The sequence below is a fragment of the Papio anubis genome, chromosome 5 (genome assembly GCF_008728515.1).
Source record: "Papio anubis isolate 15944 chromosome 5, Panubis1.0, whole genome shotgun sequence".
Classification (NCBI taxonomy): Eukaryota; Metazoa; Chordata; class Mammalia; order Primates; family Cercopithecidae; genus Papio; species Papio anubis.
In genome coordinates, this window is record NC_044980.1 from 17,868,469 (window position 1) to 17,895,713 (window position 27,245).

The following is a 27,245-nucleotide window of genomic DNA, read 5'->3' on the forward strand; positions in this document are numbered from 1 at the left end:
AGCTACTTCTAAATAAGGTGAGGAAGTTGCATTAAAAAAACTGTGTAAGTGACCTGGCAGGAAGTGATACAGGTTATTTAATTCCCTTGAATTATTCCTCCTTTCTCTCATCTTTTGCTAGTGCTGCCTGATGTGATTTGTGTTCCCACCCAAAATCCCATCTTGAATTGTAATCCTTGCAATCTCCACGTGTCAAGTGAGACACCAAGTGGAGGAAACTGAATCAGGGGACAGTTCTCTCATGCTGTTCTCATGATAGTGAGTGACATCTCACAAGATCTGATGGTTTTATCAGGGCCTCTTCCCCATTTGCTCAGCACTTCTCCTTCCTGCTGCTTTGTGAAGAAGGAGCCTTTGCTTCCCCTTTGACTTTTGCCATGATTATATGTTTCCTGAGGCCTCCCTAGCCATGCTGGACTGTGAGCCAATTCAATCTCTTTCCTTTATAAATTAACCAGTCTTGGATCATTTCTTTACAGTAGTGTGGTAGTAGGCTAATCCACTGCCTCTTAACCAAATCCAACACGAAACTTAAAAGAAGATAACTATTTAATGTAGTCCATTCATAGTACTCAGGGCAAAGGTATAAATTTGATCTGAGGGGAAAATGAAAGACATATAGCACTGAGGTCTACTCAGCTTTTTATTATATTTTTTAGCACAAACAAAAATTGCTATCCTAGTTTGTATTTCAAAGATGTCACTTTATATAACTATGCAATTATACTCTAAGGATAAGCAATGTTCAATTTCATAATTTCTATATAGCTTTATTGCTGTCTACATCCCAGACTACTCATGTTACCAATTTACTTTTCTTCTTTAAATACCTCTTTAGATATGTACGTGAATCAGATATTTTGTCACTGGGTGGTTATAGGTTATCATAATAAAAGCAGCAAGTAAATGACATAATTAAGAAGTTATTTTTAAAGCAAGATAAATCCAATTATTCCGAACAATAGTAGATGTTGAAAGATAAACATTAATGAAAGACTTCTAAAATATGCAATACATTCATCTAGAAGAGTAAAAGTGTTTCTCCATAGTAAATTTTAATACAATAAAGTAATTATTTGAAAAATATTACACATATCTTAGGTTCTTATACTTAAATACCTGTTTAGATGTTTTGCTTTCATAATGTGTACAAGAATTGTTACATGTGAAATATAGTTGGCTAACATTTCAAACTTCATTTCTCTTTATATGCTTTTATTCAACATTTAATTTGCTCATTTATTCATTTACTCATTAGTATTTTTCTATAAATATTTATCAAGTGCCTTCTAGGTGTCAGGGAATTTTCAGGTGCTTACAAAATCAAAGTCTACCTTCAGGGAATTTATTTCAAGTTTTTCAAAAGCAACTAGTTTCTACTATCAATTTTGGAAAGCTTTCTGTCATATTATTATACATTTTATTGTATCAATGATAGCACATGTTAAACTTTCATTGTGTTTTTGTATTTCTCTGCTTGGTTCTCACATGTGGGTTGCAAGGCCCCAGAAAATGGTTCATTGGGGATTTTTTTTCTAACATGTTACAGTTGTCAACAGACTGTTTAGTGTGTGTGTGTGTGTGTGTGTGTGTGTGTGTGTCAGAGACAGAGAAAGGGCAAGAGAGAAAAAAGAAACAGAGAATCTATGGGTGGAGAGGTATCTTAGAGTATTGTACCTAATTATTTTCATATAGGTTTTGGGCAATTTTATCAATATGTATTTTGAAATGTTGATTTGTAAGTATTTAAATTATGTTATCTTTATTGCTTGTAGATTCGTTTCCTTTCTCATCTATATAGCCCTAGAAACATCTTTTAAAATTAATTTATATTCACTAAATAGACTACTTTTAGGGATTTATGATAAAAATGACTAAAGTTTCCAATTTAAAATGTCATATCCAAAAATTTGTTATAAAAAGTTAGAAAATCGTTCTCTAAAAGTGATTTAATTGATAATTTATCAAAGATGGCAAACTCCTTAGTTGTTTCTAACATAATTTGATCAGTACCTCTTTTAGTGTAGCATACTCTTTCAATAGTTGTAAACATATAATTAAGTTATACATAAATGAGTGATTTAAGAGCAAACTATTAAGGTAATTTAATTATAAACTATAAAGTCATGATTTGTAAAACTAAAAAATGCTTTTAGAACCTTCTAATCATTTAAAGCTGTAGAAATTCGATGCTGATTCTAGATAGCACACTGCTTACTAATGCATTTCCTCAGCTCTCTGATGGAACATCTCTACCGTGATGTTGCATCTGTTCACAAGTAAAGTTGGAAGAGTCGAGGATTAGGTGACATTAGAAAACGACCAGAAGGCAAACGAACAAATGAGTTTGAGAAACTTTGTCTAAAAGCAATGAATGCTATGCTAACTTTCTCCATGAATTTCTCTTTGATTCCAGTTAACAGTATTTTGTCAACTCAGTAGCCCATTCCAATTAAAAATAAAAAGCAGTGTAGCTTCGGGGTAGATGTCTACCTCAGCCACTGCAGAAGTTAGAGAGTAAAATTTAATACAATAGTAAAATTCACATATAACAATTCTTTCACACATTATGAAAGCAAAACATCTAAAAAGGTATTTGAATATAAGAACCTAAGATATGTGTAATATTTTCCAATAGTTACTTTATCATATTAAATTTTACTTTGTTACGCAAAGAAGATATCTGCTTAGGATATCTTCTTTCTCTTTCTGCTTTGAGATTGAGATTTGAAATTTGAAACAGTAGATACTTTTGTCTAAGCCCACAAGTCTACAGGAAAGATATAAATAATTGCACAAAAATTATATTCCCAAAAGGAGTCATCATACATAAAGCATGGATTATATCTATCATAGAGGAACAAATCTTGAAACCAATATATTGTATAGATATGTAAGGAGGCTTTAGATAAGTTTCAGTTTTTGTTTGCTTTGTTTTGTTTTTGTTTGTGTCTTCCAGGACTGCAGTACCATTGTTCCCTTCCAGTTCCTTCCTCGTGTAGTCCATCACTGAGGAAAAGAAGCACTGGATATCAAACTAACTTGGTACCATTTACTAGGAATAGTATACTATCTTTATTGTGTTTCAGTATATGACTTTACAGCATTGTTTTCTTCGTGTACTCTATTCTGTGCCATTGTTCAATATATAACTGCACGATCATACTGTAATAGTAAACTGGCTTTACAATAGGTCAATTAGTATTATAAATCCTCCAGATTTGTGCTTTAATCATCTTGAATATATTTGAGTCCTTACACTCATAATAATTACAGAATAAAATGGTTAACTCTCAATGAAATTTTGCTTGATATATCAATTTCGTAGATGAATTTATTTAAAACGGAAATGTTTACAATAGTCAATTCATGATTAAGGCATATCCCTCCACTGATTTTAGTCTTTATCTTCTTCAATAACATAATTGCATTTTAAAGGTAGAGTTCTAATTATTCTTGTTTGCAGTGTCTTCTTAATGCTATTGTAAAAATATATATATATATTTACATTTCATTTCTATTTGTTTTCTGCTGGCAGATAATAATAAAACTGATTTTGTCCATTTACCTTGAATACAGAGATTTTGTTAAAACAGATTAATCCAGATAGAATAGTAGGTACATTATTATTTTATTTGCAAATGATCCTTATACCTTTGTATTTTCACACTTGCCTTGGGTCTAATTATAGGCTGAAACTGCCAATAGTTCAGCTTAGAGAATGATGTTTATGATAGTTGCATTTACGTATTTATTTGCTTCTTTATTCATTTATTCATTCATTTAATGTTTATAGGAGATATATTTTGCTAAATATAATTTTTAATTATATGAATAAAAAAATTCAATGCTCTTTTCCAATACATATTAAAGTGATCATATAATCTTTTTCTGTACATATTTAGATTAAGATGCATTCAGGATAAAAGTCCTCTGTGTAATATGTTTATTTTGAATATCTACTCCAGTCATACGACCTGCTTACATTTATGGTGGCCTCACTATTACTAAAGGTAGTAATTATTTTGATTTTTTTAAACACTAATGGAATAAAACTTTAATTAAAAAATAACAAAATAAATATCACTTGGCTATGATATATTGGCCTTTGCATATGTATCAATGTCCTATTTATTTATATTTTGCATACTTTTTAATATTGCTTTTTGAGAAAGATTGATCTAAAATTTTGCTCTGTTGAATGTGCTTATAAGGTTTTTAAATTAAGGCTATTATGGCCTCAAAAAGAAGGCAATAGCTTTTTTTTTTATTTACTAAAGATGTCATCTGTGCCTTGATTTTTTTTTTTTGCTAAAGTTTTTAATACTGAATTTAATTAATAAATACTAGATAGATACTAGATTATTTTTCTATCAGTTGGATATGTCATAATTTTTTGAGAAATATGTCTCTTTTATTATTTTAGTAGCACATTTTATTGTTTTCCTTTCCTCAGCCTTGGAGAGCTGTGTCCAGATTTGCTCTGAAGGCTTTTCTTAGCATTCGCTCACTGCCCTCAGCCCTCTTCATGCCTGTGCACCTGTGCCATAGTGTGGCTTTCCTTCAGATCTACTTCTGCTCCAGCCTTAGGTACTCTCTCCAGGTTTCTCCTAGTTTTGCGGTCCCGAATTAGTCCTCAGCAGGATATGCAGGCCCAAGCCTCAGCAGCCTTTTATCTGTTTGTTAAAACTGGTCTCAGTTTGGCTGCAAACTTCCATTAGACTAGGCAGTTGAAGGCCAAGAATTGGCAAGTTGTGCACATTTTATTTACGTCTGTGGATCCTTAGGATTCCACAGCTTCATGTCAGAACACAGTTGGTCATTAAGAATGCATAGGGAGTTCGGCTGGTTCCTTCTTATCTCCTTTAACTTCTGCCTCCTCCCTGAGCTGCTCAGCCAAGGATGAAAGCAAACGTGTGCCTTTTCTTTTGCTTTCTCTCCTTACTCTTAAAATTTACATTATTTAGTATTCTCTGCAACCTCAGGCCCATTATGGGGTTTAAAATGGTAAGTTTTATAGGTTATTCTGATTATTCAGAGCCAAGGTTTTTTATTTCTTTCTACATCCTAAGTTGAAACAAAAGTTCTCATTCTACTTTTAAGCTTTTCTTTCTCCTTTTTTCCTTTGGCAGTCAGCAGTTTTGCTTGGTTTGGTTTCTTGCCCATAGGTATGTCTCTATTTGTTTATCTTGGTTGGTGTTTCTCTGCTGTATTCATATGTTGAATTTCTTATATTTGTGGATTGTTGTCTTTCCTTATTTATGTAGAATTCTCTATCATTATTCTTTTAAATTTTATTTTTGCCCCACACAATCTCTCATTTCTGGAATTCCGTGTATATGTATGCTAGAACTTCTCAACACATCTTGCATGCTTCCCACTCTGTTCTTCTCTTTTCTTTTCCTTTGTGCTTTCCTGTGGGTATTTTCTATTACCCTATCTTTAAGTTCCGATGTTTTGTGTTCCAGGGTATCTGAAATGTTGAACTCATCTTGTTCATAATTTCAGATATTTTATGTTTCAGTCCTGTATTCATTTTTCAATACTGCATTTCTCTGTTGAAACTCTTAGTCATTTTTTCTGTAAAGTCCATTTTTAATATTTTCTGGAGCACAATGAACAATTTTTTATTTAATTCCTTGGGTAATAATTCTAATATCTGTATTTTCTATGAACTATTATCTAGCATTTCTCTTCATGTTGGTCATATATTTTTCCTCTTTGTACATGTAATTTTTTAATGTATGCCAGATACTATGTATAAAGGAATGACAAATGCCTCCTCATGATGTTATGTTCTACCAGAAGTATTTCCCATTGTTTTGCCAAGTAAATAGAAAGGACTGATTATTTCTTTCCAAACAGATATTGATCCTTAATAGTTGTCCTGAATCTATTCTAAAGTGTATTTCTTATGTTCTAGTGAAGAGCTTGTTGCCTCTGTATCATTTTAGTCCTTTAAACACTGTCAATTTAGTTGAGCACATTAGAAGTTCCAGCCAAACTTTTTAGCCCAATGTTTCAGATGGCTTCCAAATTTTGTAGCTGTGTCATTCAGGAGAATGGAAGCATGCTCAAGGCAGTAGTTATTTACTAAGAACTCTGAGACTGTGGGGGATTTTGCCTAATTTTAGACCAAGTTTTACCCTAGTTCCCCAGGCTCCTGTGCAGTACTAGAATAAAACAAATATCCTGTACATAAAGCCAGCCATGCATTGAATTCCTTTTATGTTTAAGATTTGCCATGTCATATTTTAAGAAGATTGACAACTTTGTCTAGTCATGATGTTACTGGAAAGACATCTCAATCCAGACCCCAAGCAAGGGTTCTTGTGTCTTGTGCAAGAAAGAATTCAGGACGAGTCTGTAAAGTAAAAGCAAGTTTATCAGGAAAGTAAAGGAATAAAGAACAGCTACTCCATAAACAAACCCCTAAGGGCTGCTGGTTGCCCATTGTTATGGTTATATCTTGATTATATGCTAATCAAGGGGTGGATTATTCATGTCTCCCCTTTTTAGATCTTAGAGGGTAACTTCCAGATGTTGCCATGGCATTTTTAAACTGTCATGGTGCTGGTGGGAGTATAGCAATGAGGACGACCCAAGGTCAGTCTTGTCACCATCTTGGTTTTGGTGGGTTTTAGCCAACTTATTTACTGCAATCTGTTTTATCAGCAATGTCTTTATGACCTGGATCTTGTGCCAATCTCCTATTTCATCCTGTAACTTAGAACGCTTTAACCATCCAGAAATGCAGTCCAGTAGATCTCAGCCTCATTTTTCCCCATCCCCTATTCAAGACGGAGTTGCTTTGGCTCACACGCCTGACAATGACAGGTTATCAGTCATGCCTAGAAGCAGCAGCAGAACACAGAGCAGTGGAATAAATTTTATTTTGAAATTATTTAATCTTTTTTGGAATTTCAGTTTTTCCTACTGTGCTTCCACTTGTGACTAAAAACATTAAATTTTTATACACACATACATTTATATATGACTTTCTTTGCTTGTTATAATATCTGTATTAACCTTGTTATAGATATATTTGTAAACTCAGCTTCCATTTCTATAAAATGTGAATAATGGTCATATTGCTGTAATTAGAGAGTGAGATAATTTACATAAGATAATTAGACACATATCTTTCAGGTGGAAATTTTTCAATAAGAAATACCAACTGTTGATTTATAGTACATTTAAAATTTCAAATTTACATTATACATTAAGTAGCTAACTGTCCTGAAAATTTTCCAATATCCTAGAGAGTTATAAACATTAAGTAGTTAAATGTTCTCACAATTTTCCAGTATTCTAGAGAGTTATAACTATAACACACATTTAAAAACTTACATTTTGAAAAAACAAAATTATCATTTTATGTTTTACGAAAAAACAATCTCTACCCTTAGGGGAAAACCTTAAGTTAATGATAAAGATGAGAGAAAGTTCCAGCATAAAACAAAGAAACAAACATCCTCAATCTTTAGCCAAACTGTAGGCAAATCACAGGTAGCAAAGGCCTTATTTTACAGATCTCTTCTTTTTTATTATAAAAGAAATATTTGGGAACAGAGAGAAGCCCTGCTGGGAAATAATAGCTTTCAATTCAGAATATATAAAAACATTTAATTCCTGGGACTTGCAGATCAAAGGTTACTCTTTGTAGTGAAACAAGAAGTGAAATAAAGTTATTTAGTCTCATATCTATTGTTTTCCAAAATGTTTTCTCCAACTGAATTCATTTCTTTTTATTTTTTTCCAAGCGATTTCCCTAGAGCATATCCACTTGATGTTTCTCTGATGTGAATTTTTTATTCATTTTCTCTAGGAATGAATTTCTTTCAGTTTATTACTTTTCTTTTTTAGAGATACTAAAATTTTCACACTTGCTGAGATCTTTCTCTCCTCAGTTATTTTTGTTTGTAAGGGCATTTTTTTCCTCTAATTTCTCTTGGGAGCACTCTTCACCAGTAGGAATAGAAAATTGTTTCAAGGAATAGAATTCTATGGTTGTTCAATGTCGCAAACTTGAAAGGGATATTCCAAATATATTCATGAAGTCCTCAAATTTTAGATGAAGCAGAGAATCAAATCCAAGGTAGTCTTATATCTTGGTTCTCTCAGGTAGGACATTTATTGTTATTATTATTATTCAGTGAAAGCTGAAATGCAGTTATGAGTGTCAGGTTCAGATATGTGGCTAAAAAAGATCTACTTTTTGCTTTTATTCAAATATAATTAATAGTTCCTGTGAAAATAACTATTAAAAGCAAGTCCTATATTTTTTTCCCCTAATTTTTTCTGTACCTGTTGAACTTAGACAATGCAAGTAGATTTAGTAAACAAATGTTTTGCACATACAGTAAATGCATCATAAAAATATGGTTGGAATAGATCAGTCTTCCATATTTCAAGTAGCTGTTCTTTATTCCCTTAATTTCCTAATAAAATTGCTTTCACTTTACAGACTTGTCCTGAATTCTTTCTTGCATAAGATACAAGAACCCTTGCTTGGGGTCTGGATTGGGACGTCTTTCTGGTAACATCATGACTAGACAAAGTTGTCAATGTTCTCAAAATGTGACATGGCAAATCTTAAACATAAAAGGAACTCAATGCACTGCTGGCTTTATATATAGGATATTTGTTTTATTCTAGTACTGCACAGGAGCCTGAGGAACTAGAGTAAAAGCTTGGTCTAAAATTAGGCAAAATCTCCCCCAGTCTCAGAGTTCTTAGTAAACAACTACTGCCTTGAGCACGCTTCCATTCTCCCGAATGACATAGCTACAAAATTTGGAAGCCATCTGAAATGCATTTTAAAAATATTGTTTGAATAGATCAGTCTTCCATATTTCATATTCAGATTTGAAGTACAATTGTATTAAGCTGTCTGAACATTTTCAATAGAGATACATTTAATAAAAAGCTATTTTGCCAGGTGTGGTGGCAGGTGCCTGTAGTACCAGCTACTCGGGAGGCTGAGGCAGGAGAATAGCCTGAACCTGGGTGGCTGAGCTTGCAGTGAGCCAGTATCACGGCACTGCACTCCAGCCTGGGCAACAGCGTGAGACTCCATCTCAAAAAAAAAAAAAAGAAAGAAAGAAAAAGAAAAAAAAGCTATGACACCATAAATCAGTAATGGTTCTGGTAAACTGTTATATAGCTTGCATATCATAATGCTACTGGTTTTAAATACATGGACACATGTACCATTATAACAAGTAAGGTCTTCTCATCCGCTTATATTAGTTTGCCAACAGTTACATTTTCTTCGTTGTATTAGTCTTGACTGTCATTTTATACTTCCTTTTGTTTGTGAGCTCTAAAGTTTTTTTTTAATTTAAAATCTTTATTTATCTATTTTTCTAGTGATCCACCATCAAAATGTGAGCTGTAAATTTTTTAATAAAAAAGTTAAAAGTTCAAACAACAATAGATATAAACATGTATCCTTTCAAAAACTTTTAATCATTTATATTCTAAAGGCATTCTGTAATATTATTTTTTTTTCTAGAGAGCATCTTAACAAATCAAATATTTCAACTGAGTGTGGAAAGAAATATTAGAGCATACCAGGATCTCATTGTTATCGTCAAGAATCTACTACTTGTGACCAATATATATATTTTAAAATATATTTTATAATATTTTTAAGGATTGAAAGAAGAGGCGCCTAAATTCAAAAAGGATGATGAGCTGGATAAAAATTGCTCTTTTTCTTCAATATGAGAAGATATAAATCTTTGGTTTGGCTTCCAATAAACTTGTTATTGCTTCCAAACAAAATATTTCTCATAAGATTTAAACCTTGATAGGGCAAAATAAAAATTAAATGACATGGAACATAAACACTTTGATTTTATATATATTTCTGTAATATATATAACGTTGTAAAAATCATGCTAATGATAGTGCATGTGAAATGCACATAAACCATGTATTCTTTCTTATTTCTGACCCATATTTTCTATGAAAATTTTAAATGTAATTTTAAGTATGTTCATTTATTTTCAAATTGTGACAAATTAATCATTCAGTCTTCTAAACTATTCACCTATAAAATCAAAAACATTTACATGGTGTAATATCCCATTCTTGATTCTTCATATATTTTTCTCATATCTTTCTACATATACTAAAGTCTCTGAAGATATGAGCTCTATATTAATACTTATTTATATTTGTTCACTATTATTATTCAGAGCAAGACATGACCCAGGGTAAGTAGTTGGTAAAAAGTATCAGCTTTTATAAATCTTATGTAAAGTATATTATAACCAATCAAACTCTTCCATGATTATTTTACTCCAAATACATTTTCCAAATAAGTGTCATTTCTGTTTTTACAGTTGATTTTAGTACGTAAAAATAATTTAATGACTAAATGACGATTCAGAAAAAAAATCACAATATATTTTCAAAATGGTTTAGTAATGTACATTCCATTTTAGTGTTTTTGATCTTTAGATTATTTTGTTTAACACAAATTAGAAGAATATAGAAAACCCCTCGATACCTGGATTGCCTTTGATAGCCTCTTGTATGAAATACTAAAATCCTAAGATGGACTTTATATGCTCCCCATGGATTATAAATGCAATTGCCTTTCTAAAGCATGCTACTACCTTTACCATTTCCCATTATCTTTTTACTTTTTCATATATAATTGAATTAAATACAAATTTTAGTTTGTTGCTGCCCTTAAGTTTGAATTGCCTCACTGAGAAATTTCTTTATTCTAGTACATTATTCTATATTGTGATAGCATAAAATCACAACAATCATGTTTTCAACCCTAGAGATACAGTTTAACTGACATATTTTGCTGTTATTAGGAAGTCAAAATAGTGAAATGTGAGAAAACCTTAGTTTGAATTTTTGTATGATCAATATCTAATCATAGAAACTTAGGCAACAGCTGACTTTGTTTTCTATATTCATCACTTGATGATAGTAATTCCTGAGACAAATAGCATAAGGTATAGGAATGCTATGTTAAGTATAAACTGCTAATTATATGCAGTTAATTTAAATTTTTCTTTATAACCACCGGTTTTTTTTTTTTTTTTTTTTAAACCTTCCTCTCATCTCATTCAGATTTTATTTCAAAATTCTTAAGCAAACCTCCAGGATCAAGGTCTGCCAACAAGGGTTGCCCAAGTTATATTTGTGAATATATTGAATCATCTCAGTATTCTCAAAATGGAATCTATTTTTAAAAATAAGCCAAGAAATCAGTGGATACTCATTTGTGCAGCATGTTGGGATCATACTATATCTATGCATTTGTCTTCCACAGTTCATTCACTTGGCCTACCATGAAGCACCTATGAGAAAGCTGTGGCTGAGCAGAAAAATTTGAAAGTCACAATTAGAACACACTTGGATTCATTAGATAGGCACTGGGTACATGACAATATGCCAATGAGGTAGCAATTTTATTTGAAAGAGTATTTAGTGATTTTATAATCAAAATGATATAGCCTCATTGCAAGTCTTTGAAAACCATAAGAAAAAAATCAAAATATGTAGTGTTGAGTGTGCAAATGATTGTGCAGAAACGCATGTATTTATGATTTGACACAAAGTAATACATACTATAGGATTCTATTTGTATAAAATTCAACAACTAGTAAGATAAACTTATGGTGTTAAGGTGTACAGTTTGTGAAAATATTTATCTTTATTCTAATTCACTCATTTTAACTGCATTTTATAATTTATGAAAATTAATTTAAACATTAAGCAAACCATTTTATTTTTAGAGTAGGGAACACTTTCTGAGTGAGACCAAAAAAAGATGAAAGTAAAGGAAAAAATTGATTACTAATTGTATCAAAATTCAACATTCCAGTATAAAAATATACAAGAAAGAAAGAAAATAAACAAACAAAAAAAAACTTCCTACAAGCTTATATTATTATCTGGAAAATATGTTTTCAGAATATATAAAATAGAATCAATGGCTATAATGTAAACATATTGTAAAACCAATAAAGAAAAAGAAATATACACAGGTAAATATGCAACTTCTATGAACAAGCAATTCACAGAAGTAAGCACCCAAATACAAAAAGTACATAAAAAAGAGAAAAATCTAAGTAACAACCAAAAAATAAAACTCTAAAACAGTAAGTTATGAAATTCTTTTTGGTGATGACATGAGTATAACTAAAATAACTATATATTTTTTTATTTTTTACATTTGATATATTTTGCAACAAATTACTAAAATAGATATGGCTCAAATAATTTCATATGCATTTGAGTATATCCTAGATGAAAGTGATGATGCAAAAGGAATTTCACTTCTCCCATGATTTTCTTTTAAATTTTTTTTTTTTTTTTTTTGAGACGGAGTCTTGCTCTGTTGCCCAGGCTGGAGTGCAGTGGCGCGATCTCGGCTCACTGCAAGCTCCGCCTCCCGGGTTCACGCCATTCTCCTGCCTCAGCCTCCCGAGTAGCTGGGACTACAGGCGCCCGCCGCTGCGCCCGGCTAATTTTTTCTATTTTTAGTAGAGACGGGGTTTCACCATGGTCTCGATCTCCTGACCTTGTGATCCGCCCGCCTCGGCCTCCCAAAGTGCTGGGATTACAGGCGTGAGCCACCGCGCCCGGCGATATTCTTTTAAATTTGAATCTTTCTGACACTTCAAAGCCCTTTAGCCAAGAGAAGACTTGACCCTTTCAAGGGTTTTCCTGATTAGATCAGTCCCATCGAGGATTATCTGTGTATCTTATGATCAACTGATTTAGAACCTTGATTGTATCTTCAAAAAGTCCTTCATAGCTACACCTGGATTAATTTTTGAAAGCGTAAGTCCATATTTATAAATCAGGGACAGGAAACTTGATCATCTTAAAATTCTGTATACCACAAAGTTTCTTTAAGCTAACTCCAGTAACAGGAGCATCTATAGATCTTTTTATAATCTAGATTTTTATGCCCCTTTTCTTCATTTTTGGGCATATTGTACATTTTCAGACCTGCCTAGTCATGTTTGATTGCATACTGGTCAATGTAGACATTTATTTGAAAAGACAATAGTATAGGGGCAACAGATCATGATGTTATATCAAATAGTGCTAATGATTTTTCTGTTGATCATTTTAATATAATCAGTTATATGGATTGAATTGTGTCCCCATCTCCCAAATTTATATGGTTAAGCCCTAACCACACAATGCCATGGTATTTGGAGATAGGAAATTTAAGAGAAAACTAGGTTTAGATAAGATTATGAGGGTGGAGTCCTCGGTATAGGGTTATGAGAACAGACGAAGAAAGCTTTTTCTATCTCTCTTCCTCAACTATGTAAGGACACAGAGAAGGCTGTCATCATCAAGTCAGGAAAAAACATCTCACAAGAAACTGACTATGCTGGTATGGTGATCTTAGACTTCTAGCTACAGAAATGTGAAAAAATTAATTTCTGTTGTTTAAGCACCCCAGTATATGGTATTTAGTTATGGCAGCCAGACCCAAGAGCTAAGAGCTACAGTGCCTCCCATGTAGTCACATTAGATGTAATCACACTACCCAGGTTCTCAAGAAGCACTCAAAGATTCAATGGAGGTGAAACACCAACATTACTTGGTTTTCATAATGGGTCTGCTAATCTTTTGGATCGGTTAGTAATACAACAAATACATCTGATTATAATGTTTTCAACAAAATGCATTATTTTACATTCACTTTTAGGTTTCATATAGGCCCAGTTGTTGCAATGAACATAGATTTATCATTGTCTTTTAATGTCATCATGTAACTCATTGATCTGTGTCATTTTATTCAACTGTGGAGGTCCTGGTTTTTACCTGAAGGTGATTATTCTTGAATATGAGACAATATTGAACTTTCAGGCTCTAGTTTAATTTGATCACGTTCTAAGAACCTAACTGATTCTATTCTACTTTTGCATCATTATTAGATTTTTTACTGATGCATTTTGAATATCAGAGATACAGATTTTCATGGCATAATAGAATATATAGTAGGAGTAGATTTTCCATAATTTCTACCTGAAATAAAATTGGCTACACAGCTCACATCTTGTCATTAATTGAGGATATCATTCCCTAATAGTACATTTTAGCTAATATTTAAATATTTCAGCTCAGTAATATTTAAGAAAACATTATTTGGGTATATAATTAAAATAAATGTGTTCACAATCAGTATGAATTACACACAAAATTATTGAATAGAAAGAAAAGCAGAGGAAACTATTCATTGAAATTCCAGTAACAATATAAGTATAATGGACAATAATACTTGGTTTAAATTTTTTACCAAAAGTAATTTTAAGAAATGAATAAGAAATATTACTATAGAAAAAGGGAAAATGTGCTTGCCAAAAAGAAATGAATACATATTTAAAAAATGAATTACCAGAGTTTTATTAGTACAAATTTATTATTAGATTTCTGTCTTTTCTTCACTGGTAAAAAATAAAAGTTAACTTGTATACCACATCCTGTGAAATTGCATGAATATATTATGAGCCAACAAAACTGATGTTGAGACATTCATATTAACAGAAAACTATAGTGAATACCAGATTTTCATTGACAAATAATTTTAACATTCTTTGTTTCCTCACTGTGGTCCTAACATCTTTATTGGAAAATGGATTTTGTTCTTTACATAACTTTTTTTTTCTTTAAAAAAGATCTTTATTTTTTGCTTTGATAAATGAATTTGTAAATTATTTAACAAAAGCAGTAGATTGACACATTTATCCTGTACTATGTAATTTATGGAAGAATTAACACACAACCAAATAAATTAGATAAGGATCTGATTTTAGTTTTACAACAAGATACTTTCAACAGAGAAGACCCTAATACTTACCTTATACTATACCTTATGGGCTGAAGTATACTAGAAAATGAATGAAAACAGAAATATAACCTGACTATTGGCATTCATTAGTATGGAGTTAGTTGTAAAGTCTAACAAAGTTGTGAGACAATAAGAAAATTTTTATAATTTTTTTGTTAAACCTATTGCATGGACATCATTTATGTTTATATCATTTCTTTTATAAATATTCCAAAGAGGAAAACAAAGTTTTTTATAATGTCTATCTTTACATAATGCGTAACTTGCTAGATTTCACAGACTGTGCTTCAGTTTTTCTTTCATGTAGTAAAAAGTCAAATGATTTGCCATTTACGAATATGTTCTATTCTTTGATTCCCTTAGCATATCTTAACATGTCTAGAGTCCTAGGCCACAGGGTGTGAGGAAGTTGCTAAAAGAAAGGGGGAGTGGGGGAAAAGTCACTTAAGGGATTTCATGTGGGTAATAACCATCCAAATCTGCTTAAAGTCATTTCATTTCAGCTGCTACAGCCCACTAGGATCACTATTACATTAGGGCTTTGTCCTGCTCCTATAACATTACAATTTAGATACTTTAAACAGGTCATTTATTATTATTAATCTTAGAGGACTCATTTGTAAAATTGAAATAATTTCAAGTCTGTCTCCTAGAAGACATCCAAATATTTGATGTATTTTTAAATGATTTATAAAACTATGTTAAAAATGGATGAAATATATAATAGTGTGTATTATTTGGCAATTATACCCAATACTCTTCATAAGTATCATGCTCCACACTACAAGAACTTATTTTTCTCACTCTACAAAATCCTAGGAAAACATTTATGACCATTAAAAATCTGAAAATAATGGTCATTTGGCATTATCTATGTCTAAAATGATTAAATCCTTGAAATATACAGCCTTGAGAGGGACTACTTGTTCTTCTTCAAAGGTATGTTATTCCATGCCTCCTTTCTTTCTTTTTTTTTTTTTTTTTTTGAGACGGAGTCTCACTCTGTAGCCAGGCTAGAGTGCAATGGTACTATCTCAGCTCACTGCAACCTCTGCCTCATAGGTTCAAGCGATTCTCTTGCCTCAGTCTCCCTAGTAGCTGGGATTACAGGCACATGCCACCACACCCGGCTAATTTTTGTATTTTTAGTAGAGACAGGGTTTCACTATGTTGGTCAGGATGATCTCAACCTCCTGACCTCAAGATCCACCCACCTCAGCCTCCCAAAGTGTTGGAATTACAGGCATGAGCCACCGCGACCAGTCTGCAATTTTTAAAAATACCAATTTGTATTTACCCACAGCCTAGAACCATGATTAACCCCTTTTGGATATTTAGGAAACTTGTTGAACTAAACTGAACCCTACTAAAGTATAGCACTTCCTCATTAACGTAGTGTATTAGTCTGTTCTCATGCTGCTGATAAAGACATACTCCAGACTGGGTAATTAATAAAGAAAAAGAGGTTTAATGAACTCACAGTTCCACGTGGCTGGGGAGGCCTCACAATCATGGTGGAAGGTGAAATACACACGTATTACATGCTGGCAGACGAGAGAATGACAACAAAGCGAAAGGGTTTTCTCCTTATAAAACCATCAGGTCTCGTGAGACTTACTCACTCCCACGAGAACAGTATGGGGGAAATTGCCCCCATGATTCAATTATCTCTCACCAGGTTCCTCCCACAATACAGGGGAATTATGGGAGCTACAATTCATGATGAGATTTGCGTGGAGACACGGCCACACCATATCATGTAGCCAAAATGCAGCATTTTGTAGGGGCAGCGTCTGTAGGTTTTTCTCTTTGTATGAAGAGACCAGAGATCCTAGAAATAAAGACGCAAGACAAAGAGATAGAAGAAAAGAAAACTGGGCCCGGGGTACCAAGACGCCGAGACCAGTTGTGGCCCCAAATGCCTGGCTGCGCTGTTATTTATCGGATACAAGGTAAAAGGGGCAGGGTAAGGAGTGTGAGTCATCGCCAATGATTGATAAGGTCACGTGAGTCGCGTGTCCACGGGACAGGGGGCCCTTCCCTGTTTGGTAGAGGAGGCACAGAGAGACGACAGCTTATGCCGTTATTTCTTCTATGCATTTCAAAGACTTTTAGTACTTTCCCTAATTCTGTTACTGCTATCTAGAAGGCAGAACCAGGTGTACAGGGTGGAACCTGAAAGTGAAACAGGAGCGTGACCGCTGAAGCACAGCATCACAGGGAGACGGTTAGGCCTCCGGATGGCTGTGGGCGGGCCTGACTCATGTGAGACCTTCCACAAGAGGGGGTGGAGCAGAGACTTCTCTAACTTCCCCCGGGAGCGGGAGACTGGCTTTCCCGGTCTGCTCAGTAACGGGTGCCTTCCCAGGCACTGTCGTTACCGCTAGGCCAAGGAGCCCTCTAGTGGCCCTGTCCTGGCGTGACAGAGGGCTCACACTCGTCTTCTGGCCACTTCTCACTGTGCCCCTTCAGCTCCTATCTGTGTATGGCCTGGTTTTTCCTAGGTTATAACTGTAGAGCAAGGATTATTATAATATTGGAATAAAGAGAAATGCTACAACCTGATGATTAATAATATTCACATATCATCATCTCTGTAATCTATTTCTAGTATAACTGTTCTTATTTTATATATTTTCTTTATTATACTGGAACAACTTGTGCCTTCCGTCTCTTGCCTTGGCGCCTGGGTGACTTGCCGCCCACACATTTCAAAGTCAATGGTACACAGAATAGATGACATTTTAACAATGGTGATTTTTTGTTTTCAACTTTCCTGTCTTGAATGATGTGTGTGCATGTGTGGGTGTGCGTGTGTGTGTGTAGACCTGAGTAGGAAGTATTTCTGAGGTATTTTGAAGACATACTTAAGATTTGAATTAGAGGTTATATTACTGAAGTTTTTACCACCTTCTCATTCTCATTATCTAGCAGTTGAGTTTTGTGTAAATAGGTCACTTAGGTTTAGAATCTCATTAAAAATCTTTCACACTGGGAGAAAAAGAATCATTGATCTGCTTTACGTTTTAAATATAACTTTTAAATTTTACAGAATTTTAAAAAACTGTCTACATGGCCGGGCGCGGTGGCTCAAGCCTGTAATCCCAGCACTTTGGGAGGCCGAGGCGGGTGGATCACAAGGTCAGGAGATCGAGACTATCCCTGGCTAACATGGTGAAACCCCGTCTCTACTAAAAATACAAAAAACTAGCCGGGCGCGGTAGCGGGCGCCTGTAGTCCCAGCTACTCGGGAGGCTGAGGCGGGAGAATGGCGTGAACCCGGGGGGCGGAGCTTGCAGTGAGCCGAGATCTGGCCACTGCGCTCCAGCCTGGGAGACACAGCGAGACTCCGTCTCAAAAAAAAAAAAAAAAAAAAACAAAAAACTGTCTACAGAGAAAGGCATAGCTCTGGTAATTATCTGCTTACGTTTCACAGATTATCTGAAGGATGTAAAATGTATCTATTGACATTTAAAAAGTTACTCTTTTGGCATCATTATTTGCTAATGAGCTTGTTTTGGAATGTTTGCAAGCTTATGTGACAGGATGGCATTTTATTATAAGAATAAGGTCAGCTGTGTTACTCAGTCTGTGAGAGAAAAAAGTCATCTTGAAAGGTGAAGCTGTTAACTACATTTGACCTAAAACCTGCTTTATAATCAAGAAATGGCATCTTAAATTTATGTAGCTCCTGTAACCTATGAGGTGGAGTTTGAGCAATTATCAGGCAATGTCAGGAGGTAGGTTGTGGATGGGGATCACACATCACCCATGTTAAAGGTTGTGTTCAAGCTAGTTTTTGAATGGCACCATCGCTATAATTTTAGAGGCAAACGGACTTAAAAGAGGGAATTCAAAGGCCACTCTGTTTCCCTGTGGTTCTCGTGCCTTCATCATCTGTCATCATTAAAGATTTCTGGATAGCTATGAGCAAGGGCTCTATGGAATAATCACACGCTATTTTTAGGCACTTCAGATGCCAAATTGGGCCTGGAATTTGGGTCATTAAGGAAAAAGGAGGTTTTGGAAATGTTTGAATAAATCTCTGAAATGACAAAATTTGTCTTTGATTAATCTTAGTCTTTCGACTGTAGAATAAATTGGAATGGAATAAATGTATTTAAAAAGAAGCGTCAGGGAAATAAATATTTTAACGTCATTGTATGTAAACATATTCCTTTCTGCCAAATGCATTAGTTTTATTACAATAATTAGCAAATTTATTTCGCTGATTATTAAGATACCATATAAACGGTATCATAATTAGTATAAGACTATTGGGTGAATGAGAAGAAAGAAAGAATGTAGCATTTTTCACAGGTGATTCTAAGAAAGGATTATGATTTTAGCATAATATAACACTATCCTGTAAGAGATGAGAAATATTTTGGGAAGTAGAGATGTGAAGTGTTATAATTTATCTCCCAGTAATTAGAAGAGCCCAATTGCATTTTTCCATTACTCTCTTGCATGCTTTAAGAAGACAAAGATAAAACATGGTCTATATAGAAGATAGACACAAGGAAATTCAGCCTCTATAAATGTCTTAGTCCATTTGTGTTGCTATAACAACATACCACAGACTGGGTAATTTATAAAGAACGAGGATTTATTTCTCACAGTTCTGGAGACCAAGCAGTGTAGGATCAATGTGCCAGCAGATTTGTTGTCTGCTTACAAAATGGTGCCTTGAACACTAAATCCTGTAGAGAGGAGGAGCACTGTGTCCTCCTAGGACTGAAGTTGGAAAGGAAAAAGGGAGGAATTCCCTCTGCCAAGCCCTTTGATGAGGGACTCAATCACCTTCATGAGGTAGCGAAGGAGCCCTCATGGACTCTGAAAGGCCCCACCTCTTAATACCATCATATTGATAGCACCTGAATTGTGGAGGCACCGCCTCAAGCTATAGCAACAGGTATGACTAATTACCTCTGACCAGCTTCCCTTTTCTTGTCAGTGATGCACGTGAATTACATCTTGGCTCAGCTGACATAAGAATCAAGTCTAGGCTAAGAGAGAGAAAAAAATAGAGACCGTGGTAGTCCATGGTAATGCGACCTATTTGAGTGCGCATGAAACACTGCTGGGAGCAATGTTGCAGATTATAGATTATCAGACTGCAGATTTCCCAAACATGGTCATCTAATTCTTTACTCTTGTTTTCCTCACAGAAGGGTCCATTTGGCAGGAGAATTGTAATACATGGCCAGGCGCGGTGGCTCATGCCCGTAATCCCAGCACTTTGGGAGGCCGAGGTGGGTGGATCACAAGGTTAGGAGTTCAAGACCAACCTGGCCAACACGGTGAAACCCTGTCTCTAATAAAAATACAAAAATTAGTAGAGTATGGTGGCGGGCGCCTGTAATCCCAGCTATTCAGGAGGCTGAGGCAGGAGAATCACTTGAAACTGGAGGCGGAGGTTGCAGTGAGCCAAGGTTGCTCCACTGCACTCCAGCCTGGGCAACAAGAGTGAAACTTTGTCTCAAAAAAAAAAAAAAAAAAAAAAAAGAAAGAATTGTAACACACTAGTATGTTCAAGTAGAGATGAAAGGAAAGGAGCCTGGAAGAAAGTGATGGTGTTTAAATAGCTTCACAAACAGATTGCCAATGTCCCAAGTGACCATTAGAATGCTTGCTTCCTGCAGGTAATTCAAGCCAGCCCAGTAATGACCAAGGGGACTCAATGGGGAAGAAAAGATAAGGGCCTTGTGGCAGCATCGAGGTAAAGTGGCATAAAGGTAAAAGAGCCAACTGAAAGAGCCTTCAAGTCCTTCATTAGTACTGTAGGAAAATGTCCTTCTTTCTGCAAAATATGACCCAATGTTGGAGAATTTTCTCTGACATATGAATAGGGAAGAGTAAATGAAGAGAATGAATTTGCTATCTTCATTTTGGTAACATTTTAATATTCATATTTATTCTAATTGACATCTGTGTTGTAAAGTCACACAGTTTGGGAAGTATATAATGTGTTTCAGTACAAATATCCCATTTTAATACTCGCCTCACATTTTAAAGGTCTGTGTGTGTTGGGGGTAGAGATTGCAATACATTGCTATAAACATAAGTATTAATGAAGGCCAACAAGTTTGAGTTGGGATATTTCAGTGAGAAAAAACTATAAGTAAATAAAACACACAAAAAGGTACAAAACACTCTGATGCCCATGTCTCTGCTTTCTCAGATGTAAGATGAAATCCAAAACACATACCTCGTTAAACATGAAATAGATTCTGCTGGGGATGAGGATCATTATTTAAGTGATTTTTTAATACTGTAGCTCAAATTAAATCTTTAAGGTTTTACAGAATTAGAGCTGGTGTTACATGTTCAGTGCATGTAAGGTAACTGAAAATAGTGTTATAAAATAATATCTTCTATTTGATTTTCAGTTTCTGTTGCTAATTTTAATCTAGCAAGAATAAGATGGCACCTACATATTTGGACAGCACCTACTAAAGTTAAAAACTGTCTTACCTATATATTAAATTTTAATTCTCACAACAGTCTTAATTATAGTAGTGCTATTGACTTTCTTTTTATAATTTACAAATGGCTATACCGGGACTCAGAGCTATTAAGAACTACCTCAGGTAACACGGTAGATGATGGAGCTATGTTAACATTCAAACCAACTTCAGAGACCATTGAAACCACCATTATACATTGTCTGTTTATGATGTACTTACTAATTTGGAGGATTTCAGCATGAAAGCATATAAATTCTGGCATAAAACTGATCCTCAACTATTTTATGCTTCAAAGAGAGACTGTACTATGATTAACAGAGTGGAATAAAGACAGTAATATCAGAAATAAGAATACTTTGTAGATTCAGAAAGTGTCTTCTTTCTCATCTCCTTTTAAAAATATAACTAACTGAATAGCTCTCCATAATTTAAAATGATACAGTGACATCTCTGTATAAAATTTATTTATACGCATCCTAAAAGTACGGGAAGTTAGTTTAGGCACTTAAAAGTTATAAATAGCATCAGGAAAGACAAAACAGGGAGAGAGAGAACAGAAAGTGAGAGAGAGAGAGAGGATTTTAAGGAAGTAACTCATAAATTATCTAATTTTAAAATATCAGTTAAGTTATACAATAGCACATAGCTTTTTTTTTTAGCTATGAAAGTGAGTTTGGTTTGGTAACCATATCGTTGGTTATTATTTCACTTATCAAAATTGCTCTAAGTAGATTAGAAATCTTGAGACATGCGCTTGTAGTAATCTTGGTTTGCAGTAATCTTGGTTTGCAGTGAATATTAATTGTTTAAACTCAATGCTTTTCTTTTAAATAAAAATATTTGGTTAGTTTAAGGTCATGATAAAATCAAGTATATCTTATTTTGCATTACTATTAATGTCACCCCTTGGCTTGTATGTTGCCATAGATTCATTAAAATGTCTTCTATTGCATACAAACCAAGAGGTGTTCAAACTTTTTACAGTGTTTGAGCTAAATGTGTCTTATGTATATAATATTTTAAAATGTGGTTCCCTATATTCCAACAATATAAAGTAAAATTTTTAATTAAACAGTAATTTTAAAAAATAGATATTACTCTTACACTTTTAATATTTGAAGGGAAATTTGAAGCATTTTATGTATGGAAAATGAAAAGGTTATATTCAAATAAATTGGTTATTAATAACTTGATGGAATCCTAGGCTTAAAACATTTGCAAGAAACGTCAACTCGGATTTTTTTGTAATTATCTGTTCTATTTTAATGTCATACATGAAATGGATCTTATAAACCTCTTAAAGCAACGGCATGTGATAACAATGAATGTTTTAAACATAATATTATTTCTAAGACAAATTTGGAATGTCTGCTTTCTCTCCTTATTAAGGAGAATGTCAAAAACAATTTTGTATTTTAAATGTGGGCACTAATTTGATGCCTTATTTACAAGCATGTTTACTCATGTTCTTATGGGCATGCTAATAAGGATTGTATACACATACTAAATAAATACATATTTTCCACTATAAACTCAAAAGTGTTCTCAGTGATAAACTGGCTATGTATATCTGATCTTGTCATTTTAGTTGTCTTAGCCATAGTTTTACTTTATAACATCATCCTACTGAACTAAAACTAATTAATGTCTATGATCTTTTTTTTTTTTTTTTTTGGAGCTGGCTCACTGCAGTCTCCGCATCCCAGGTTCAAACAATTTTCCTGTCTCAGCCTCTCCAGTATCTGGGACTATAAGCATACACCACCACCCTGGGCTAATTTTTGTATTTTTTAGCAGAGTTGGGGTTTTGCCATGTTAGCCAGGCTGGTCTTCAACTCCTGGCCTCAAGTAATCCACTGCCAGGGTCTCCCAAAGTGCTGGGATTACAGGTGTGAGCCACCGTCCCTGGCCTCTACTGCCTTTCAAATCTACAAAAATATGCTGAAGACAAGATGGTAGTTGCTTGTTGTCATGTGTGAAGTTTACATTGTTTGGTGATAAATATTTTATCTTAGTGAAGAGTCACATATCCTGAAGTAAGAGAAACAACAAATGAATATAAAATAAGCAAACCACAATTAAGAAAAGGATTATTTTTGAGGTTAACAGGAATCTAATTTATTATTTGACTTACTCGCTTTCCTGTCTACATGGCTTAGCATGATAGCAAGTATATAACAGGAGTTTTGTGCTTGTTATTGAATAAAAAAATTTACATTATTTAAAATATTAACTAGTGGCCTCTCTAAAATACTTTGTATTTCTAATATTTATTCTGAACAGAGCAGCATTTCTTAATTTTTAATCAAACAGATAAAGGTACATAATATCAAACAATAAATGGCATTCAAAGGCTATATATAAAAGTAGCCATGTCAAAACTGACCACATTCCACTTCCCAGCTCTGGTTCTTTGGGAATCATTCTTACCTTCTTTTATTTTCTTTTGGTGTTCACTTCATTTTTCTAAATGCTTGCTTTATTATTATTTCTTTTCTTTTCTTTTCTTTTCTTTTCTTTTCTTTTCTTTTCTTTTCTTTTCTCTTCTCTTCTCTTCTCTTCTCTCTCTCTCTCTCTCTCTCCCCCCCTCCCTCCCTCCCTTCCTTCCTTCCTTCCTACCTTCCTTCCTTCTTCCCCTCCCTCCTTCTCTCTCTCTTTTTCTTTCCTTCCTTCCTTCCTTCCTTCCTTCCTTCCTTCCTTCCTTCCTTCCTTCTTTCTTTTTTTTGTTGACAGTCTTGTTCTGTCACCCAGGCTGGACTGCAGTACTGCAATCTCGGCTCACGGCGACCTCCACCTCCCGGGTTCAAGTGATTCTCCTGCCTCAGCCTCCCAAGTAGCTGGGATTACAAGTGCATGCCACTACTCCTGGCCAATTTTTTGTATTTTTAGTAGAGACGGGTTTCACCATGTTGGCCAGGCTGATTTCGAACTCCTGACCTCAAATGATCCACCTGCATCAGCCTTCCAAAGTGCTAGGATTACAGGCATGAGCCGCTGTCCCCGGCAATTACTATTTCATCATAATAACAATTTGCATTATTTATTACTTACTATAATATTAATAGTAAATGAAGAGTTACTTGTTTAATATTTTTCCCTCCACTTTCTCTCCTTATTCTACTGATATTATTCTATTACTATTTTGTATTAAACCAGCAATCAATATTGCATATTATGAATATGTGTATATTTTGAACAGCTGGTCCAGGAAGTTTCCTTTCTTATTTAACTCTAAATTTTTCTCCTGGGGTTTATAATATCCTCCTTTTGTAGTTATCTTATTATGTTCCTGTTTTTAAGTTCCTTTAACTACTGCAACAGATATATAAAAGACTTACTTAGATGTTTTCTAAGAATGTAAAAGACCTGGATATACATTAACTCCATTTATTTTCATAAAGATTTAATTCCTGGACTTGTCCCTCCACAAGCTTGTTGTAAAATAGCCATATGAGGACTCTCATTGCTTCTATTTTCAAAGTTTTTTTTCTTTTCCTGAGCCCTTTGTCTTTTTTTGTTGTTGTTTCTTCCAAGAGATTTTTTTTATAGGATGAGGAAACAAGATTTTTGAAAGTCGGTATTTCACAAAGTAACTTTTTCTAAACTCATATTGGATGGATAGTTTAGATATAGAATTCTAGATCATAAATCTCTTTTTTCTCAGATGTTTGAAGGGATTTCTTATTTTTTTCTGACTTTCTACTTTGCTATTTATAGTCTGATGCCATTCTGATTCTTGATTTGTTATAAATGATCCTTCATTTTCCCCCCGCGTAAGAAGATCATAGGACCTGTATTTTTATTATTTAGAAATATTAATGATACTTTGAACTAACTATCCTTTCATTTCTTGCATATGGTAAATAGTGTGAACTTTAAATCTAAAATCTTGGTTTTCAATATTGAATTTGTTCTTATATTTTTTCTTTGAAAATATTCTCTCCATTGTCTTCTCTGCTTTCCAAACGTGCAATTTCCATTATTTGGATATTGAACATTCTGGAATATACCTCATTAAAATATTTTTCAAATATTTTCTATTTTTATTTTTACTTCCTGAAACTTTCATCTTTCATATTATAAGAACATTTAAATACATATTTTTAAAATATCTTTCTTATTTTCCTTTATATATTTTTTCTAGTTGTTTAGTTATATTTCTCTTAACTTGCTAAGAACATTGCTTGCTTTCTCTTTTAAAATTTTCTTTAATTCCTAAATTGTCTGTTACCTCCAGTCTGCCAGACTCTCTTAGGCCTTTTCATTTATTTGTTTTGGTTTCTCTAATATTTAAGCCTTTCTTCAAATATCTGATATCTCTGTCTTTAACTCCTAAATTCAAGCAATAAAAAGTCAACTGACAACATTGTATGTGTGTTTGTGTGAGAGTGTGTGTGTGTGTGTGTGTGTGGTTTTCTGAATGCTGGACTTTAGTGAATGGTGACCAGGTGGATGAAATGCCAGGACTTTTTTTTTTTTTTTTCAAGAAATCTGGTAGTTGGAATGCATTTTTCTGGGACATCTCAGATCCCATACAAAAACTTTTATAGTCACCTGCTTCATAAAGGTGGGTGGGTATTTAGAAGCAGCGAGAGCTGGCAAACTTAATTTTCAGTATACTGACACCTAAATACAAAGATTGAGTTTGGAGATTAAACTAATTCCTATGCAAACTTTGCCTCAGACATGAGTCTCATTCTTATGTTCCATTCTACCTGGGATTTTTGAGTATTCAGTCTGCATAATTCTTCAGATTTACTTTTGGCTCATGTACTATTGGATCTTTTAAAAAGATTTGGTTAACAGATTAGATTGTATTATAAGTTTATCACTAGATTCTCTCTCTTTCTAGAAAATAGAACCCTTTCTTATTTTTGTGAGACTTTCTAGGAGTTCAATGTTCTGTTTCAGTTAGAATTCCTCTATAAAACAAATAGCACACTTAAAATAGGTAACAGGAGGAGAGTTGGAAAGAAGATCTCTCCACAATGGTGTGGGAAGGCACGATGTAAAGTAACCACAAGAGATCATGTAGTATTCCAATGGTTTGTGTATTAGGTCATTCTTACATTGCTATCAAAAAATACCTGAGAGTGGACAATTGATAAAGAAGAGGTTCGGCCGGGCGCGGTGGCTCAAGCCTGTAATCCCAGCGCTTTGGGAGGCCGAGACGGGCGGATCACGAGGTCAGGAGATCGAGACCATCCTGGCTAACCTGGTGAAACCCCGTCTTTACTAAAAAATACAAAAAACTAGCCGGGCGAGGTGGCGGGCACCTGTATTCCCAGCTACTCGAGAGGCTGAGGCAGGAGAATGGCGTGAACCCGGGAGGCGGAGCTTGCAGTGAGCCGAGATCGCGCCACTGCACTCCAGCCTGGGTGACACAGCGAGACTCCGTCTACAAAAAAAAAAAAAAAAAAAAAAAAGAAGAGGTTCAATTGGCCCACGTGAGAAACAAACACACTTGTCCAGACCCAAAGAATGAACTCAGAGACCCAGAAAATAGCAAAAGTGAAACTTTTAAGGACAGTCTTACAAGGTTGGGGGTCTGATAAGCAGGGACACCCAGTACAGTTTTGTTTTGTTTTTTTGATTTTAGTTTGTTTGTATTATACTTTAAGTTCTGGGGTACATGTGCAGAATGTGCAGGGTTGTTACATAGGTATACATGTGCCATGGTGGTTTGCTGTACCCATCAACCTGCCATCTACATTAGGTATTTATCCTAATGCTATCTCTCCTATAGCCCCTCACACCCCAACAAGCCCTGGTGTGTGATGTTCCCTTCCCTGAGTCCATGTGTCCTCATGGCTCCACTCCCACTTATGAGTGAGAACATGTGGTGGTTGGTTTTCTGTTCTTGTGTTAGTTTGCTGAGAATGATGGTTTCTGGCATCACCCATGTCCCTGCAAAGGACATGAACTCA

General features: G+C 34.3%; 1 long non-coding RNA gene across 1 annotated transcript in view; it reads right to left on the reverse strand.

Annotated features, from left to right (window-relative positions):
- The window catches only part of LOC116274876, a 230,621-nt gene extending 214,053 nt beyond the window's left edge, over nucleotides 1-16,568 (reverse strand). Inside the window, exon 1 of the long non-coding RNA XR_004183671.1 lies at nucleotides 16,329-16,568. This is a non-coding gene — a long non-coding RNA (uncharacterized LOC116274876). The remainder of the gene's footprint in view (nucleotides 1-16,328) is intronic.
- Between the last annotated feature and the right edge of the window lie 10,677 nt (nucleotides 16,569-27,245).